Genomic DNA, 954 nt, shown 5'->3' on the forward strand with positions numbered 1-954 from the left:
AACTCCTATAATGCTTTGTCACTCTTATGACCTTAATCAAATATTATATTTATTTGTATACATACCATCTCTTCCCCCTAGATTGCAAACTCTGGGAGGGCCATGATTGTCTTAACTGTATCACTCATAGTTCCTTGAACATAGTAAAGGTTATGGTGGAATTATTGGCAACATTTCTCCCAGTGAGTTTTCAGAATAGGGATCATTTTATATTTAGTATTATTAGTTCTTAAGATTTAGAGGGGTAAGGGAGCTTAGATATCATGTAATCCAACTCCCCTTATGCTGTTGGTACAACAGTGACTTAGGATTTTTGTTATAGGCAGTCAGGTGGTACAGAGGATGGAGAGCTGGACCTGAAGTCAGGAAGACCTGAGTATCATCCAGCCTTACTTGCTTTGACCCATAGCAAGTGACAACCTCTGTCTGTCTTATTTGCTGACTTATAAAAATGGGGATAGATGGGTATATGGGGATGATAACACCTACATCCCAGGGCTGTAGTGAGGAACAAATGTTACAAAATTTGCAAAGCACTTAGCAAAGTGCCTGACATATGGTAGTTATATATCCTTCCTTTTTCCCTTCTTTTCTCCCTTACTTTTTTCCTCCCTTCCTTTCTTCCTTCTTTTTTACCTCCTTTTCTCTCCCTCCCTTCCTTCCTCCCTTTTCCCTAGATCCTTCCCTTCTTCCCTCTCTTCCTCCTTCCTTTCCCTTCCTCTTTCCTTCCTTCTTTCCTTCCTTTCTTTCCCCCTCCTTTCCCTTCCTTTATTCCTTCCTTGTTCCTTTTTTCTCTCCTTCCTTCTTTCCTTCCCTCCCTCTTTCTCTTCCTTCACTCCTCTTTCCTTCCTTTCTTCCTCCCTCCTTTCCTCTATCTCTTTTCCTTCCTTCCTTTTTCCTACCTGCTTTCCTTCCTCTTCCTCCTTTCCTCCTTCCTTCCTTTCCTTTCCCCTC

This window comes from Petaurus breviceps, unplaced genomic scaffold (genome assembly GCF_028583685.1).
Source record: "Petaurus breviceps papuanus isolate PSGF00001 unplaced genomic scaffold, PetGlider_PUasm1.0 175, whole genome shotgun sequence".
In the NCBI taxonomy this organism is placed as follows: domain Eukaryota; kingdom Metazoa; phylum Chordata; class Mammalia; order Diprotodontia; family Petauridae; genus Petaurus; species Petaurus breviceps.